The following is a 20,542-nucleotide window of genomic DNA, read 5'->3' as shown; positions in this document are numbered from 1 at the left end:
GCATTAGAAAAACAAGCAAACTAGTAAAAAAAAAACTTTTAAAAAAAGGAAGCAAATGTAGGGATGGCTAATATCAATCCTGTAAAAACAATGCAAACAAGATAGTTGGGATGTGATATAATTAAACGACTGTTTCACGGAAGCAACTCTGTACACGTGACTTGTGTTGTTGTTTTTTTTTCTAAATGGAAATCCTTCATAAATATGTTGCACATTATTGCCTAGGGCCTTTTGCTACTGACCTTTGTGTTCGTGAATGCTCAAAACAGCCCCTCCAGTGGCACAGCGGTATGTCTGCGGACTTACAACGCTAGAATCTGAGTTTCGATACCCGTGGTGGGCAGAGCATTTTGTAGCTTTGTGCTTAATTTACAAACAAACAATATAAAATACGTCAATACGATCAGTTTTGTTGGTATCATACTACCTTATTAACTCCAATGTCAGATATAGTTCTAATGCAAGCCGTTCCACCGTTGTAGTTGTCACGTGTCTTGCTGAGTTATATATTTAAAAACGTTTTAATATAATATATTCAAACCTGTAGGAGCTCATATAATGAGAGGATATTTTTAACACAAACCTATGCGATTACAGACATGAGTTTTGCCCCTGTTTAATGTTGCAGTTAGGAATAAACCTTTACAGGTTTTATTTACAAATACACATCTAAATGATATGCAACCTTTCCTTTGGGTTTAACGCTTATAATAATTTGCTTCTATAATTGCTAAGTTATTCCATAAATAACGTATGATGGCACATGGTGGAGGTCAGCGAAATTAAACATAGTCTACGCATAATGTAAATAGCAGAGTGTATCTGGTCACTATCAGCGTTTTTTCTTTATAGGAAATCCACTCTCTACTTACATTATTCACGCAAGCTTATTCAGTGTATATTACATTATATGGGGATATTATATTTAAATATGACAAATTTCAAGGAGTTTATATAGACAATATAGAAACTAGATGTTCTTCCGCAGGGTCCACGAAAGTGTTGTTTCAGGAGTAAATAAAACTAAAATTAAGAGTAATAAATGTTGTAATATCTTACTTTTCAAGTTCGTTTGTCATGCTGTGTTGTAGCCTACATAGTGTTTAATTCTTGTCGTGATTCATGGCATGCGCACTCTTTACTGACGTCACGACAGTACAAATTGCATCTTTAAGCGTCTCTTATGTGACATCATTTTAGTGTCTACTGACTGACTGGCAGACAACACATTATTGTACAATGATGTGAGTGGTTAAAACAGGTGTCATCTATGTAAGCTAGGACATTTTACAAAGGTGACATTGTAAGTTCCATGTGTAAGAAATACATGTAAGGGTTAGATAAGGGTTTTATACTTAGTTAGATCCTGTGAGGCTAAATCCAGTTTTGCGACTTGAAGGTTATGAACTTTTAGTCTTACTTCTAAAGTATGGCATTATACAAGTAGTAACCAATAAAATCAACGAAACAAATGGGATCGCTTATAAACTAACCAAAGAGTATTTTTGCAATGTTAAAATGCTGTGTGTGTAGACTATAGCCTTCTTAAAATTTGACATTCTCATAATTAGTATTACTTTAATTTTGCATTTTCGGGTTAAAACTCGATAATTTCTTTTGAACCAGTTATTTCTTGTAGCATCATTGTACGCTTTGGATATCCTGATCTAAAAACCTACGTTACTCTAAAAAAATTGATAGTCGTTGGAATTGATACATTGTTTGTTTTTTTTCTAACTGAGCGAAAATTCATATAATAAAATGAAAGAATTCACATTACGGGATGATGAGTCAACGGCGTGGTACTCGTGATTCACCTGTTGTAAATTAAGAGGGAAGGGAGGGGGTATTGGAATTATCAGCACAATTCTTTTGAAGAGCATTCTTCCAGGAGGGGCAGTATCACAAGGTATCTGAGTAGGTTTAAACAGCTGTGAAAATTCACACGAAACTGATGATGGATCGATGCTACGTTGAGATAACTTTTAGTAGAAGTAAGGTGAGCTCTTAGGATTTTGAAAAAAAGAGGAAGGATTAAGATGAGTTGTAAAAAGCGTTTTTGTAAAAGTGTGGGATGAACGACAATCGAGTTGCCGGATATAAGTATACAGTTACAATAATGGATTAGATTAAAAGTACAATTAAACTTTAAATTCACATCACAAACTATTCCATTGTCAAAAATTTGTAGTTGAAGCTAAAGCTGCTGCTATATTACCATTATTATATGAGAATGTTAGTTTTACACAGTTTAATGTTGACGAAAGAACTTGCTGCATGAGCGTCTTTTCTTGTAATATTGATCTGCTGTTACTGAGAAAAACGTGTTGTCCACAAAACTGATTTAATATTATCATAATAATTAAACGCTCATAACGTTTCTATTATTATATCAAAAAATTAAAATAACGCTAAGAAGCTTTTAAATAACTATCTACTACTGCTAATAAACTACTACTGTTTATAAACTATATACACAGGTTAGTTTTATGATAAACTGAAATGCTATCACATTCACCCACAAATAATGAATTATAAATTTGCAGTGAAAATAATTCAAATTTCTAAGCATACTTGAAATGGTAACGTAATTCTATAACGTGGGAATTCAACAATATACACACGGTTAGTCTTACACTAGTAGTCTATTACAATATACTATATAGTTACTCTGACTTGTTTGTGAGGTGATCGAAAGCTTTCACAACATACACGTGATTAAACATGGAGTAAAACCCGTGAGAAATTGACTGCGTGTTTATTCCCAGGAAGTTATAAGCACTTTAAGACTGAATCTTATGCTGTAGTGTTCTATAACGGTCATAAACTACTAACTTGAGATGAATAATGACTACCTAACTACGTTAAAACTTGTGACGATTTAGGGCACGACTGACATCAAACTATAGATATAGTAACATAAACGATTGAAATGTTTATCGCATAGATATGTATACACAAAGAGATGATGGAGAACATCGCAGGAAATGTGTTATTGTATTGGAACAGCTAAAAAATTTCCTTTACCGATACCAGTTAACAACGACAACATTACCGTTCATGACATTCGACAGAAGACTGATCATTTATTATTTGCTCGAGTTTACAGTGTTTGTATTTTTCGGCTTGAGAGTTTGTTTTCATTCCAAAATCTCGATGCAAAGAAATAGTGGTTAATGCTTGAAGAGGAAACCTGATAACGGTTCAGTAGATGTGGATTAGCTCAGCAAATTAGAACAAACACGCGTGCCATGGAAAAGAGAAAAGGAAGTTAAACACGACTTATATTACTGGTGTGGAAGCTCAAGAGGGGAGATTCTGTTTTCCTTATCCCTCTTCCATCTAACGTGTCAACCTGTTTTACAGACTTGTTGGTGTTGCTTTTAATTTCCAACACATCTTCAAAATTGCGTGAAAATCATAAGAAATAGCATAAGAAATAACAGGACCATTCAAATCCAGAGAACACTTATTGCCTTGAGCTTTATTAAGATAAGTATATAATTTAATTTAAACACAGTAGGTACATCCGCCTGAACCAATAAGTTTATTATAAGTACTCCATCAGCACTGCCAAATGTGAAGTGAAGAAGTGTTTTAATGATAATGATGAATAAAATGAAAATACTTGATGTATATCACTACAGTTAGCTAGTGTGTTGTACAACATTTCTAATGTGATAAATCAAAATTTCGCCTTTAAAAATAGCATGAGATCAAAGGATAAATTTGAGTAATACCTAGTCACCTAATAAAATGTTCTTCAGATTCGATGAGTTTGTGTGAAAACAATGAATGTATTGTAAACAGGAACATGGATAAAGAGTTCACAATATTGAATATATTAGCCTGAAAAAATTCAGATTTTCTCTAGCAACGGAAAATACATCCTAAACAACGAGGTTTTATGTACTTCTTTATAGAAAGCTTCATCAGTTTGTAAAAAAGAATGGGCTTTACTTTGGCTTTTAAAATTTGCAAACAAGATTCAGGTGTGATAGATGGCCGAGAGTGGCTCAGTGTTTAGCATGCCGAACTGTGATACGAGGTTTCGTGGTTCGTGTCCATTTACCGAGAACAATAACAAAAAAACGCATTACACACTTTAGGTGTATGAGTGCATTATAAGAATAATGGCCACAACTCACTGCTTGGTTGCAGTAGCCCAAGATTTGGCGGTGGGTGATGCTGACTCGCTCCCTTTTCTCTAGTCTATCACTTCAAAATTAGATAGCTCACGATTAACTTGACGAGAAGTTCAACGAACAAACGAGTAAGGGGGCGTTCAAATAATCACCTATGAGGCCACATAGCAATAGGAAAACCATAAAACTGTTATTAATTTAATAGAGTTGGAAACCAGTGTGACTTTGCTGTAATCAACTGCTTTTAATTCTTAGAACAATTTTACATTAAAAAAATGGATTTAGCTTGGGAAGCTCTCTGTCACCTGCTATAGCAAACTTACTTGTAATTTCTAGAGAAACAAAAGGAATACAAACAGCCTTATTCTTCTCATGCTCTTGGTTGAGATACGTTGATAATGTATTAGGTAGTTTTAATAACGAAGATTAGCAAAACTACTTTTTAAACACATTAACTTCACCCATTCTAACACAAAATTCATAATTGAAGAAGAATACGAAGCAACAATAAATTTCCTAAATTTACTTATCACGAATTTACAGCACAATCAACATAAGCATATACAGAATGAACAGACATAACATAATACATCAATGGATAATCAGCAAATGACATCATTTAAAACATAGGTACATTATAAGGTTTATACGTGTTTCTCCTATAGAAATAGAAGTTGAAATGAAATATATTTCAACGTACTTTAAAAGTTTAAATAGTTTTCCAGAAAAATTCATTGATAAATCATTAAAAGAAGTAAGACAAAAATAATACCTACCCACAAAATACACGAGATAATAAAGAAATAGAAATAAAAAATAATATATTATAGGAAACATAAAAAACAAAGGAAAACGGCTAATAAGAATATGTTTGTTTGTTTTTTTTTAATTTCGCGCAAAGCTACACGAGGGCCATCTGCGCTAGCAGTCCTTAATTTAGCAGTGTAAGACTAGAGGGAAGGCAGCTAGTCATCACCACCAACTCTTGGACTACTCTTTTACCAACGAATAGTGGGATTGACCGTCACATTATAACGCCCCTATGGCTGAAAGGGCGAGCATGTTTGGTGGAACGGTGATATATTGATGAGACTAGCAGAAACCTAAGAACAAGATATAACGAGCACTTAAAAGGGTCCACATGCGTAAATGAATACATAGAAACTTAACCATAAGATAAATTACGAAAACGTAAATATAGTGGGCAAAGTACAAGACATGCACAAAAGTAAAGGAAGCATTAGTAATAGAAATACACATATCTAACATAAATATTTATAAAAGGTGTCACTTTACCTTATTGAATGCCCTCTATCAAACGTGACTTCTATTTAAATAATTTAAAAGCCACAGTCCAAAATACATTTTACTTTGTGGGCGTGGCATGGTCTGATGGTTAGAGACACTCGAGTAGTAATCGCCGGGTCATAGGGTTAAATCCTTTCAGCCGTGGGTCGTTGGTAAAGAGTAGTCCAAAGTTGGAGATGTTGATTGATTATCTTCCCTCTAACACTAAAGTTAGGGACGGCTATCGCAAATTGTTCTCGATGTTTAACAAACAACCAAACATTTAATTACATTTCTCTTTACCAACTGATGAGGCTTCGCTAAAGAAGTGAAAGATGTTGATATAGGGTGTATTTTCAGTTGTCTGAGAGAAGACGAAGGTTTTTTTTCAGAAGTTTAAAAAAGTACATCAAACTTTAAGGTATCACACACGCATGACAAGTAATAAATTATCACGCTAAACTTTAAGGTATCACACACATGACAAGTAATAAATTATCACACTACACTCTAAGTTATCAAACATATGACAAGTAATAAATTATCACACTAAACTTTAAGGTATTACACATATGACAAGTAATAAATTATCATTAATAACACAGCGTACTTAAAAGCGTCTTAAAACTGGTTTAAATGCATCTCAGACTTAAGATTATTACCGAAGCTTACTAATTATAGCAGTTTCAAAGTTCTAGCTTTGCTCAACTGAGAGTAACAACGTTGCGTTACTTCAGGATTTTCAAAACATAGGCAGTATTAGAAATGATGCAAGTTAAATACAGAGGTAAACAAGCGTGACTTTGAAGAGCCTGTATTAGGAAACAAGCGAGGGATAATAGAAAACCAACTGACTACATCTCACTCGAGTCCTGTTCCTTGACTCAACATGGGCGTGAAAACAATAAATCGCTCCTTGTGCCGAAGTTACCTATACGATTGAAGCTTATTAAACCCAAAGCACAATACGTTGCGCAAGTTACTAAAACAAGAGATAACATGATATGAGTATTTTTGGAACTATCGGCAAATACATTGGATGGCCGCACGTGCTCCCGAAACGCTGTACGTATTCTTTAATTTTTTTTTTTTTCATTTATCAAATACATCAGTAGAGAAAAGGCTTAGTTATCATTTATAATGTAGTCTCTATTTTGGTTAATTTACTTAAATACAGGAACAGTAATACAATGAATTTCACAAATTGTAAAATATTGTTAATCTGAATTAAATCTAAAATGTCAGAAATATTAATAATATCATTATTAAAAAAGATACATAAAACTTAACCTATTACTCGAATATTGGCGATCTCTAAGCCTGGCCGTTTAGTCCACGTCTACATAAGCTGCCATTCAGGTTAATAATTCCTATTCCGTTTTCATACTTTAATGGCTTCAGTGATAATAATATTAAACCACTTGACCCCCAGGACTCCCGTGGATCAACGGTTGGTTTACATATTTACAACCAGCATTACTAAACCACTTGACCCCCAGGACTCCCGTGGATCAATGGTTGGTTTACATATTTACAACTAGCATTACTAAACCACTTGACCCTCGTGGATCAACGGTTGGTTTACGCACTTACAACTAGCGTTACTAAGACATTTGACCCCCAGGGCCCCCGTGGGTCAATGGTTGGTTTACGTACTTACAACCAGCATTACTAAACCACTTGACCCTCCAGGATCCCCGTGAATCTACGGTTGGTTTACGTAGTTACAACACTAAAATCCACGGCTTGATTCCCCACGGTGGACAGAGTGCATTCTGTGCAGATAGTCCATTGGGTCAGCGGTAAGTTCCAGTCTCAAAATTCTAAAATCTGGGTTCGATTCCCTGTGGTGGGCAGAGCACAGTTAGCCCATCATGTAGCTTTACGCTACAAAAATTAAACAACTAACGAACAAAATAAATCACTTATAATAATTAAAATTTTTGTTTGTTTGTATTTAAGCACAAAGCTACACAATGGGCTATCTGTGCTCTGCCAACCACGGGCATCGAAACCTGGTTTCTAGCGTTGTAAGTCCGCAGACATGCCGCTGTGCCATTGGGGGGCAATAATAATTAAAAAAACTACGTTTATTTTTTAACTGTCTCATCAGACATGGTGGAAACAGAATATACTAATCCGTTCATTATTTTCTCAGACAATCTATTTTTCTCGACAAATAACAAAGTATTTGTTTGTTTGTAATTAAGCACAAAGCTACACAATGGGCTATCTGTGCTCTGCCCACCACGGGTATCGAAACCCGGATTATAGCGTTGTAAGTCCGCAGAAATACCGCTGTGCCACTGGGGGGGGCAATAACAAAGTAAAACTATTAAAACGGGAAATTTATTCATTAAGAATTCAACTGCCATCCGTATGGAGGTTTTTTTTAATGATCGATATCTAACTGTTCCCGATTTGATTAAAATATGCAATCATAAATTTCAGCTGAGAACTCACTCTTTCATGTCCAAACTTTATTGTAAGTAGGCAGGCCTAATTCATGTTGGTGCCTTCTTGGAGTGGGGCAGCCATATTAGATTAAACAAAACTAAAATTAGCATCGATTCCGTGGAACTAACAACTTCCTAACATAACGAAGGCACTGGCTTGGGTAGCATAATGATTGAAACATTTAATTATAAGTTTCAGTGTTAAGCCTGTAATAGCATCTGATTAAATTTGTAAGATTGAGTAATAGAAGGAACATGATCTTTATGATGTTGACTCTGGCACTGACTTTGGGTTCATTTTGATCTTTTTGATGAACTCGGAGTTTGAAAGTTATAAAGAAATCGAATAATATATGAAATCGGCTTCCCGTTAAAATATACCTTAATAGCCTTTTATATGAAATTGGAATATAAAAAAAAGGTTTCATTAGATTACTTTAAAAGTTATAAAGAGATTATCCACGTTCATTTATACACCTGTATGAAAACATCCAAATTTATAGAAGATAATTCGGAGAACATATGTGAGATTGGCTTTGTTTTGAGATATTCACATGCTTTCAAACAATTGTTTAATAGCTATACACGTAGAGGGCGTGAATATAAGCCTCAAGGTTTTGTTAACCACTAAGAGTTTCGACTATAACAGATTTAATGTGGATATTATATCAGTAACCCGCTAACCCTGACTATAAGGGATGCAGAAGAACTGATGCAACCACTACTATTTACTTGGCCAGGGTTAGGGCGCTCCATTCGCAGTCTTAGGGTCGCGGGTTCGAATCTCCGTACCACCAAACATGATCGCCCTTTCAGCCATAGGGGCGTTATAATGTGGCAGACAGTCAATCCCACTACTCGTTGGTAAAAGAGTAGCCCAAGAGTTGGCGGTGGGTGGTGATGACTAGCTGCCTTTCCTCTAGTATTTGACTGCTAAATTTGGAACGGCTATCGCAGATAGTCCTAGTGTAGCTTTGCGCGAAATTCAAACAAACAAAAATACTTACACATCTTCTTGTGTCATATATATGAAATAAAAAAGGTAATGATGATAATGTTGAGATTTAAACAACATTACATCCTTAGTTTCTGTTTAAAGGTAAAAACGTTGGCATACTTTATATCTAGTTATTATATCAGCTAGATTCTTATAATCCTAATATACTGTATGGTCCCATGAGATTCCTAATACCTTGAGCTAAGAATTATTAACTATAACTGCTTGTCTTGATACTGGTCGCTTAGCAACACACTGTTAAGTTGAAACGTAAATCTCGTTACACAGAAATGGAGCTAAGCCTGTGTGAGTATATATATATATTTAGTTACAATTTTAAGAATACAAATACCAAACTTAAATCTAAATAAGCTACGGTGTACATAGAGTGATACAGATGCTAATGTATGAAACCGAGCGCGTGGAAAAGAAAAAAGAGAAATTCAATAAAAATTTAAGTGCAAAAAAGAAAACTGTATATAACCGTTAGTGTTGGTGTTTTAGCATTACATACAGTCGCAGACTTCTAATATACGTTCGTATTATAACAGTGTGTGATAAATATATCCCAGAGCATAGAAAAGTATTGTAATTCACACATCATTAGGGCATCGCTGAGTCTAATCCTCGAGATTCGGATATACACTAGAAGTAAATGTAATACAGTCTATGATGATTAAATGTAATTACCACATAACCCAAGAACAATTAAAACGATTTGTTAGAGACTAGGCCACTAAGGTTACACTGTTAGAGAATGACATTAACGCTACATTCCACAATTACAGATATAATGTAATTTCCGATCCCACTTACAATACTAAAGATTTGCGTACACTTCACCTACTTCTATTAGTGAATCGATACATCACGTAGCACTAGCGCGTGTATTAAACAAAAGGCATTGAATAACTTTCATTATTATTAACACTGCTATTTTAGAACCTAAATTTAATATAATAATGCTCTATCAACCACAAAACATAATTTTATTCTAGTTTTAATCAACCAGCCTCAGTTCTCTTCAAGAACACTTTCGTATTTTAAAGTTGAACTAGAACGCAGAATAACTAAAAACCTATAAAAAATTTTGTAATCATTAAATAATTTTGAGGTATATTTACAACTTAATATACATATCTGTATTACTGGATGAAAAAAAACACTCGTGTTTTTTAACGCAAAGCTGCTCCAAATCGAATCCCGTATTTTAGCGCTGAAAGTTCATAAACTTACTGCTGACCCACCGAGTGACAGGACAAAATGAAAAAACAACAACAACAACAACAAAAAAAAAACAGAGGTAAAAACACTAAGAAAAGAGCACTAATCACATCAAAAGAAGAGTAGAGATTACTAAAGATTGAAAATAAATTTTCTATGTACCTACTTTAATGACTGCTCAATTTGTATTTTCTGATTGTGTTTCTATTTTTCGGTTAAGCATTGTTGAATTTATGAGAAACGTAGCCACCGAATGTTGAACGATAGGAGAAAACACAAGAACACATTACACTGTTGAACAATTAGGTCTTCAAGCTATAATTTGACTTATTACTAATGGCCATTTGGTCAATTATGAGGAAAAAAAACTCATTGGTGTGACAGCAGAACTCTTCAAAACATAGCTGCTATTTTAAATATTCGTGGTTGATTATTCTTAATTTGTGAAAATACAAAAAGATTAAAAAATAATGAAACAATTAACTAGAAAACTGTGATACAACTGTCGCACAGACATAAATGGTCTATTCACTCTATTGTATTCTCATCACTCACCAAGATGATACTGCGCATGTGCACTTTGACTCATAAATCTCTCAGCAGCCCCTCAGGAGTTAGTATGACCTATGCGATTTCCAATAAAAAGGACTGTTATAAAAGTATTCAAAAATGAAAAATTCATATTTGATTGGTCTGGTTGTAAACAATAATTATAAAAACAGTTTTCAGTATTACAAACTAAACTGCTTAGCACATTATTTTCGGCTTTATAAAACTGACTGTGTGATGATACTTTTTTCAAAAAGATTAATCAGGTGACAAGTGAAGGGTAAAAATGGTAAGTTGTTGAAATCTGAAGCCACAAGAAATATTTTATGTACTCTTCAGATTATCTTTAATCAGATTATCCATTAGAATATATAAATAGTTATATATATAAACGCAGATGTGAATTGTAGTGAAACCAAAAGTCCCATAAAATCATATTGACTATAAGTATGAAGAAAGGCACGTAATAAACTTCATTTTCTGGAATTTAAAAAACCGTTATTTCTATTTTCCTGAAAAGTACAACCACTATATGTGTGTCAGGCAAGCTTCTTTGTTATGGATAGAGGCGAAAAGGGGAGAAAGTGTGTGTGTGTATGGGGGGGGGGGTAGAGTAGAGGATGAGAATTTCACGTCTGTGTCCTTTCTGCCTCAGGGGTTCAGATGGCCCAAGTAAGTTCTGGTAACTACGTGATTTAAGTAACAAATGGATATCAGGGGACTAGCGAAAAGCTGAGCACACACGTCTATAGCAATTATTTTGAGTTGTGGATCGATTTACACATACTTACCGTCATGATAATTCAAAAAAAGGCATAATTTTTTTAAAAAAATTACATTATTTTCTCTTACGCTGATTAATGTCTTTTTAAATGTAATAAATTTCTACAAAACGCAAATAAGTGTTTAAATTATGATAAAAATAACTTTTCAATTACCTGGAGCATGTGAAGGCATAATATTCAAACTCCATTTTGTATAACTCTTTGCTATGTTCAGAAGAGTTCAGGTTATGCTATGTTTCATCGAAATACACGACTTGAGGTGAACATCATAATGCTTCCTACGTATTTTCAGCCTTTTATGGAAAATTAAAACACCTAACAACGTTAGTCTATGTTAGACGTATACCAAATGTTCTTTAAAATTTTGGAAACGAAATTTTAATGGATAAAATCAAATATACAGTCCAATAATTTTTGAAAAATGTACTGAATTTCTCCCCGAAATTCAAGTTAGAATATGAAATGCGAAACACCGCAATAGAGAATAAACAAACAGTAGATTAAGACTGATTTTTCCAACTCAGTAACAAACTTAGAGCAGAAGACCCTATAAGTCAATTGGTAGATAAAACCAAACCAACATCTTTATTGTCAACGGAATTCTCAAAGACAATCTGACATAAGAAAAAAAGAGAAAAAAAAGCAACCAATCATATTGAAGAATCATATTCTCATAGCATCTCGATATGCTGCACGGTTCCATTTTACTTTTATTTGCAACGACGCGGATGCAGGGAGCACACGTTACCATGATAACAACAAACATGACTATTACTAAAGAGAGTTCCTCCTACGTTTGGCGAAATAAGAATAGCAAATGAAAATGAACACTAATCGCTGTTATGAACAAGAATTAGGCGTACCTCAAACTAGGCTTCTCAATAGAAAGCATAAGGTCTCAAGAACTTTAAATCAATATTCAGAACACAAGAATTTTTATTACAATAATAATATAATTTCAGATATGTAGTCTAACTGAATATTTTATGTTGCCCATAAAGATTAAGGTACAGGTAGTATATTGCATAAGTTTACAAAATTTATCTTTAAAACACACACATAACTAAATAAGTCTTTGTAAAGCTTTACAAGTAAAATATAAGCATATGTTAGAAAACTTGCTGCATTTTATTAATTCGCTCATCTTAATCATTGTAACAAAAACTAGTCTATTAATTTGTATCTGAATTATTTCGTTTATGAAGTCATGTCTTTGGTAAGATAGAAAAGTTTGTGGCAATTTATTTTTATTTTTAGGTAAATGTAAAATAATTTGTTTCTTATTAAGCACAAAGCTACACATCTGGCTAGCTGTGCTGTGTCCGTAGCAGGTATCAAAGCTCAACATTTAGTGTTATAAGCCCTAAGATTTACCGCTGAGCCAACTAGTGTGTGTGTGTGGTGGGGGGGGGGGAATTGTAAAAGACAAATCTTTTCTTCACACTTTTTATACTGTTAGAAACTCATGTCTGTAATCGCATAGGTTTGTGTTAAAAATATCCTCTCATTATATGAGCTCCTACAGGTTTGAATATGTTATATTAAAACGTTTTTAAATATATAACTCAAATTGCTTCTGGTTATATTCCAATAAAATCATAAAGAAAAATAAGTATTATTGTGTTACTTAGCAGGATGGTACTTAGCGAAAAACGTAAGTTAAAGTTTTTAAATTATTTTACAGGAGCGTAATTAATGAAAAACGTCGACCATTTAACATGACATTATATGACAGAAACCACAAACACATGTTACAACATATGGAAACAAAACAGGTTTAAAAACCTTGGAATATTTTTCTTTGTGCACAATCGTGAATAGTCTAATAAAACACCAATTAATTCATCGAAGACAATATGTTACATAATTTCATCTGAATTAGATTAAACTATAAGTTAAATTATTTCATCTGAATTAGATCGAAATATAAGTTACATAAATTCATCTGAATTAGATCGAACTATAACTTACATAATTTCATCTGAATTAGATCGAAATATAAGTTAGATAAATTCATCTGAATTAGATCGAACTATAACTTACATAATTTCATCTGAATTAGATCGTATTATAATAGCCTGAATAAGCAGGATACTGGATGGACAATGACATAAAACTCAGTATTCGTTATAATAACCATTCAGCTTAATGATGATTATACTTTATGGGCCTTATTAGTGCTAATGAATTTAACTCTCAAATTCCTTATGTTTTTATACCATTCACTACTGATGGGGTCCACACATTACATCATATTGAGTCATTTTATATTTTTGTCTATTACAGTGTAAGGAACTGTCAAAAAAATTGGGCGAAATCATTAATCTTCTACGTAAAGCTCACAGGGAGTTCCAGCTGTAATTAGAGGGTTTAATTGCAATACTGGTGATATTTTTCTTTAGATATTTCAGGCGACTCATATTTTATTAAGGATCCTGTAACTAACAAAATCATGAACCCACAAGCAACTTGGCGCATAAATAGTGTAGAAAAATGTATTTAAAAATCCGATGGGATTCATCGAAAATTCTAGAGTTAAATGTTGTAATTAAACTTAAATTATTAATTTATATTATAGAACCTTCGTGGATCAATTGATTTAATCTTTGATTGAGTTTTAAAATAATAATAACAGTACTAATTCTTGTCACAGACTTTCCCCGTAGTTAATCATACCAGCTAGATTATAACACATAAAACCTTAACTGTAACTATATATTCCAGTAACTTACAATTCACCACCAATACTTATATCTAGTGATAAGCGCGTCTATCGCACCCTAACCCTAATGAAAAATAAAGCGTGCATATGTGAATTCAGATCTGTATAATCGCGAAACAGATTTTTTTAAAACTAATTAGGTTACACTTGTTTATCTTTATATGTAATTATATTGAAGTTACGACACAAAAAAGTCATGAACTGCAAGGCGCGCAGCAGGAACATCTTAACAGTACTGATTAGGGTACTTGTTTTTAAGCACTATAAAAGCTACCATGGTTTTTTTTTTTAACGAAATACTAGCATATATGTGATATAAAACAAACTATTACACCTTGTTACTTGCCACAGCGCAATAACAATAACAAACTTCATTAATATCTATAGTCGTAATTTCATAATAAAAAATACTTTATTTAAAACTGATACATAATATTAAACCTTTTGAGGCGTTTACTCAGCATTTAATTATTTTAAATCGTGGTGAACTATACCTGTGAGGTCTTAAAATCCACGGGTGCCATCTTTTGGTTAGATCAGAAACTATGTATTTCGTATCTTTGTTGGAAAAACAAAATGAACAAAAATACAACTTAAATGTAATTTAAAGTCAACAACCAATATCGAAATTACAATAAAATGGAACGATATTTGATTTTTGACAAACTTCAGCTATGACTAATAAACAAAGTTATTCCAAGTTTGTGTTTTGATTATATCAGATACACGATAATAAAATGTTTCATTCGTGGTTTAAATCGAAGAATAATTTTACAAAAAAACACACAAAAGAAACACACTTGTTTAAAGTATTCAAATAAACGTCACTTAATAACCTTTAGAGAAAAAAAAAGTCTGTTTTCTTCGTATCAATTACAAGTTGACTGTAAACTTTATACCTGTATTTTCTGTAAACTAATGTTTTTAAGCAGTTCATGCGAGTTTTCACTTTAATATAAAACTTCAAATAAAACCTGACAAATAACCATACATTTAAGCATTCTATCAGAATACAGATGACACAAGTAAGATGTTAATTATGAAATTTAGAAACATTTACTCTCACATGCTAATTATTATTATTACTCATGTTAAAGCATGTTCAGATATTAATACATTTTGTATATTCTATTGTACAAAGCGTAAAGAGCATAATTTGCCATCAGTTGGACTGAAATAATTGCTATTTGACGTATCAGCTTTCACGTGACATGTTGTTAACAAAATTTTCAGCTTTCATAAAAATCCAGTTCTCTTTCTTAGATTTCATAAAATATTCTTTGATTAAAAAAAAATACAACTTGTTCCTGTTAGAAAAAAAATCTTAAGCAATAATACTATAACTATTATTAACAGCAAAATTTAACAATGTTTTTAGTTAGGAAAGGGGCCAGCCGTGACCTAGCAGTTAACATGTCTGCTCTGTGGAACCGTGGATCAATGGTTCGCATCCAGAAACCACAATAAAAAATAGGGTGCTTTAAAAATGTGGCGGTAACATCCGACTATTCGAGTTGGCGGTCGGTACTACTGACTACCTTCTTTCCCTTCAGTCTATCAGCTCAAAATTAAGAACTGCTATGCTCAGCTTACCCTTTTTGCGCGAATTTCTGAGAAATATAATAAAAATTAAAAAGCAGGCTCATATTCGTAATTTCTTAATAGACCATTTGAAATAATGTTGAAAACGTTAATATACTGGGATAATTCTAAATCACCAAGTAAAATTTTGGAAAACTTCTCGAATCCTGCATTATTCCACACATATATTTAGCCAAGGCTGTTTATACACTTGCGTGTTTTACCAATAATCCCTAAAACTATAGCAACCTGTCATCTAACTTGTGTTGTTCAGCTTATGTTGATGTCATTGCCATCTTGAATTTAATATTGTGCTTATGTTTTTTTAGAGAAGGATCAAACAATACTTGTGTCACAGCCAGATTAAAATAGTAAATAAGATTTTAAGAAGGTTTAAATACAGCTGCAGCAAGGATTATTTCAATCTTTCTGTAATATAACTGCAGTTACAGGATTGGAAAATTTGAAACTAATTCTAAACAAACAACAAAAGTTTTCGGATTGCTTTTAACACGTTAAACATCAATATGTTAAATCAAAAATATTGCACATATTCAGTGAAGCTTTTTAAATTTCTGCATGAAATTAAATAAAAACAAAACTATTGTTCTCAAACATATGGACGAGTTAACAGAAGTTATGAACAAACAAACAAACTTACCTCGAGTGCTCAATACGAGACTTCTGAATTTTTATTCGTTCTGCAATTGTTTATTAAGATAAGCCTAAACTACATCAAAGTAATTTTCAATTGATACCGCCAGTTTCGTAAATGAAGAAGGACTGTGCTTCCGAGTCGATGCTGACAACAAAGACTGAGACACCCAAGTTCAGCCAGTCACACTCTCGTTGAGCTCACGCACACGCACGCTCAAGTACAAACATACACACAACATGTGCCGCTGTTTGGATTCCCAAAATCCCTTGCGCCCTTTGACATCTGTGAATCATGCACAGGGCTTTAAAAAATGTTCACTCGTGTACTGCCGTCAGCTCCTGCTGATTAGCTTATGAAATCCAGCAACTCCTGAGGCTCTTCATGTTAGTGTAAACGACACGGGAAGCACACACACAGAAACTATACAGATCAGCACTTGATCTAGACAAAGTTATATATAGGACATAAAAGTTGAATGCATTAAAAAATCGATCATCAGGATATGTGATAAGCGACATCACACCATCATCAACATATACGTGTTAAACTGCATGATAAAAAATTACAAAACAAATTTCCATTTAACATACACAAATTAGTGTAAATTTATGTATTGGTACTTGAAAGGCGTTGTTAATGGACTTCTTCTGTCCAGAAAGTTCTTGGACGATGTTTCGAGCTGATTGCTCGGATCTTCATTAGGGAAAACATCCTCCAAATACTTCCTAGACAGATGAAGTCCATTAACAACGCCCTTCAAGTATATAAATATGTATACATGACAGGTGAGATTGACTCAGGCAGCAATAGTTTGTGTAGTTTTCTTTAATTCCGTGAAAAGAAACAAGCAAAGAGTATATTTCAACAAAACAAGAGACCGATTTCACAGTTTCGTAGCTCTCCTGTGTACAACTGAAGATTTCTCTGGTTTTATAATGCGTAGACACGTGGATTAAACTATTGGGAGCTTCAAAATCATGACGAGCGTATCACCGCCATCACGTAATGACAACAGGTAACTATTGCACTTACACTTGGAGTTCAATGAACAAAAGTTATGAATGTAACGAACAAGGAAGTATAGCCGGTATATGGTAACGGTATATAGACTTTGATAATTATTAATTGCAGTGTTACCGACACAAGTTTCACAAATAAAGTAACAGGTGGTTCTCGTGCTTTGTACTTGTACAGGTATTGAAAATACACGGAGAAGACAAAATTTCACTCCCTGGGGGGGGGGGGGGTCCTAAGGGTACATGCTAAGTATGGTGGCAATCGGTCTAGCGGTTCGCCAATTATAAGCGGATACACACAGACACAGATTTTTTTTGTCAAATAATGATTTACATAGCCATCCGAATAAATCACCTTGACAAACAATATAATTGCTAAAGATAAGCTTAGTTGTTTCTCCAGCGTAAATCAAAGTTCGTGAAACTTAGTTTTAGTGGACTATATAAAATGATGAATGTACGTCTGGTTTTCTGAGTAAAAATATCATTAGTCTTTCCTGTAAACAACATTTTTTACCTGCCGAAACAATTGTTATAATATTGAAAATGCCAGTAGTTTAATTCAAACTTCTCGGATTAGGAATACAAAGAAATCTTCATTCGTCCGTACGAGAGCTGAGGAACAACTTTCATGCTGAAAAAACTCTCGATTTTTTGTACATTAAAGAAAATTATGCACATTGTTTAGCTGCCCTCTCATCTTTCATGTATATGGGGATTTCTTGAATGTTTTAACCATGTAGTGTGTGTGTGTGTAATAGAAGCTGAGAGTGAAAGAGAACATAAAGATGCGTTATTAACATTTCATTGACTTTCATTTCGTCCTTGTCAAGTATGCTTATGCATAACCTTAAAAAGCAGAAAGTAAAAGAAAAAATCAGAAGTACGTGTAATAGTCACGTGTGCATGTTATGGGTAAGTATCTGACACTTATAGTAGTTTTGTATTTGATGGGTACACAATATATATATGTTGGGTTATCTCGTTCAATATCGTTAATTTGTCACTGGTAGGCAAGTCTCAACCAGTTGTGGTTGTTTATCTGGAGGATGGATGCCTAATAATTACTGCTGTGTTTGGTAGGTGGTAGGTATTCGGCAGGTGTATTTCCTGGTGGATGAGCTTCTAGGGATCATAAGCGTATTTAGTGAGTTAATTTATGACTCTTGCGGTTGTATATGGTACATCCACGTTCATCACTATTGCTGATTCTAAGGGAAGGTTTCAATCAAACGTGTTTTTGTCTGGTGCATTTATTCTTACTATGGTTGTTTATCAAGAATACTTATTTCTCTTATGGGGCCTTGAATGGCCTAATGGTTAGCGAATACGACGATTTGCGGTTCGAGGCCCATTACCGCGAAACGGCGCTCTGCACTTTGGGGTTGTGGGCACGCTACAATAACGACGGTCAAATCCCACAATTCAAATAGACAAGGGTAGCTCAAGATTTTGTTGTTCACTAGCTGCTTTCCTTTTTTATCAGTTCAAAATTAGAGTCGCATAGGGCAAAAATATTCATATTCTTTGAGAAAAAAGTCTGAAACAAAACCAAATTCTTTTCTGCAAACCAGTGTGCAAAAAATTCACAACTGGACTGGTCAAATTTGATTTACCTTAATAATAGATGGTCTAATATGAGTCAGCCCGGCATGGCCAAGTGGTTAGGGCACTCGACTCGCAATCTGTGGGTTCGAATCCCCGTCCCACCAAACGTGCTAACTCTTTCAGCCATGGGGGCGTTATAACGTGACGGTCAATCCCACTATTCGTTGGTAAAAGAGTAGCCCAAGAGTTGGTGGTGATGACTAGCTGCCTTCCCTCTAGTCTTACACTGCTAAATTAGGGACGGCTAGCGCAGATAGCCCTCGTGTAGCTTTGCGCGAAATTCAAAATAAACAAACTAATATGAGTCATCAGAGAACAGAGTAGAAAAACATTTCAGCTTCACTCTTTTGTCAGTGAGACTATTCGCTTAATATCAGATTGTTATTATTTATTCATTAATACATTTTCCAAATGAAAGGGCGTAATTATATAAATAATAGAAAAACTTGGTATTACAAAAATATAAAAATAATAAATTTTGTATTGAGCTTGCTTGTTGTTATCGAATTTTGCCCAAAACTACTTGAGGGTTACCTGCACTACCTGTCCCAAATTTTGAAGTGATATACTAGAGGGAAGACAACTAGTCAACACCACTCACTGTCAACTCTTGTGCTAATCTTTTATCAACTACCAGTGAACTAACAGCTGAAGGGCAAGAAGATTTGACGACATGTTTTGATCCCGCGATCCACAGCTGCAAGACGAGCAGCCTAATCACCAGACCTCATTAAAGTGGGAAATAAACATTGTGTATATATATTGTGACGGATTTATTATTACATATTTATTTTAATATCGAAGTTTGTTTAAATTAAATTTATATCTAGAAATATACATATCTTATACTATTAAATATGTATTGTGAAACTCCCGCCTATTTTCTAAAGTTGTAGAAGATTCTCGAGTGTAAGAATCAACAATATATGAGAGTACATAGATGCTAGTGTTAGCGTCAGTATTGTTATGTAAACTGAAATTTTGAGAAACTCTCCACACACCTGTAAATATAATCAACGCGACGCGCCAAAACGTGGTGACAGTTCCTTACACTGTAATAGACAAAAACATAAAATGACTCAATATGATGTAATGTGATGTAGCGTGGTGTGCTATAAACTTCGGAGACTATAACTGCGCTTGTTATAACGCTTATTAATCGGGACACTTCAGATATTTGACCAGGAACAGTTATAAATTTCTAACGTTACAAACCATTTAACTTCAGTGGATTCACATCGGACATTAATACTTTTACGAAAACATTACCCAACTTCATCGGTAGAAGAAATCGGCGTGTGATTAGTGAAGACCACAAAGCTAGCTAGCTCCATATTAAGTGAATTATAAAGATGCACATGTCATTTTATACTGCTACGTCACAATCAGAATTTAACACACACATATGTATATATGTGTTAACTTCACAACCATCATGGCGTGGAACAAAGTCTTCCATAGTTGAAACTCGCAGTCACAATTAATGGACGTTTACCCTTCCTCTGTGAGATATT

The 20,542-nt window shown here is 33.9% G+C and overlaps 1 protein-coding gene across 2 annotated transcripts in view; it reads right to left on the bottom strand.

Annotated features, from left to right (window-relative positions):
* Positions 1 to 16,543, bottom strand: part of LOC106466519 (protein sickie-like) — a 104,416-nt gene extending 87,873 nt beyond the window's left edge. For both annotated transcript variants that reach the window (XM_022394996.1, XM_022395004.1), the window contains exon 1: positions 16,408 to 16,543. The gene's annotated coding sequence lies outside the window, so the exon portion shown is untranslated. The remainder of the gene's footprint in view (positions 1 to 16,407) is intronic.
* Between the last annotated feature and the right edge of the window lie 3,999 nt (positions 16,544 to 20,542).

Source organism: Limulus polyphemus, unplaced genomic scaffold (assembly GCF_000517525.1).
Source record: "Limulus polyphemus unplaced genomic scaffold, Limulus_polyphemus-2.1.2 Scaffold74, whole genome shotgun sequence".
Lineage (NCBI taxonomy): Eukaryota > Metazoa > Arthropoda > Merostomata > Xiphosura > Limulidae > Limulus > Limulus polyphemus.
This window is presented reverse-complemented; position numbering and strand designations above follow the sequence as displayed.